Consider the following 346-nt stretch of genomic DNA (forward strand, 5'->3'; position numbering starts at 1 on the left):
GGGGGGGGGGAGGGGCGGTGAGAGCTTGCCGCCGAGGGGAGTGTGGACCAAGATGAGAGTTCAGTTCCTTTCTTTTTGCGAATGTATATATCTGGAAGAACGGATTCTCCTGAATGGAAAGTGGCATTCGTGGAGTTATAATTTTCCGTCCGAAGAGGTTCACGTGTGTGGTGAGGAATGACTTGAGATGTCCATTGCAAGGCTTGTGCCGACTGCGATCTTGGGGAATAGGACAAGCTTCCCGACGCTAGGAGATCTGTTCGCGAGTTGAGGTTTACCTTCGACCTATCGACGGGTTTTCAGTTCAGGGTTTCCGACGCTCCGTGATGCGTTCGGAGGTTGACCT

This window comes from Cystoisospora suis, assembly GCF_002600585.1.
Source record: "Cystoisospora suis strain Wien I chromosome Unknown contig_369, whole genome shotgun sequence".
In the NCBI taxonomy this organism is placed as follows: domain Eukaryota; phylum Apicomplexa; class Conoidasida; order Eucoccidiorida; family Sarcocystidae; genus Cystoisospora; species Cystoisospora suis.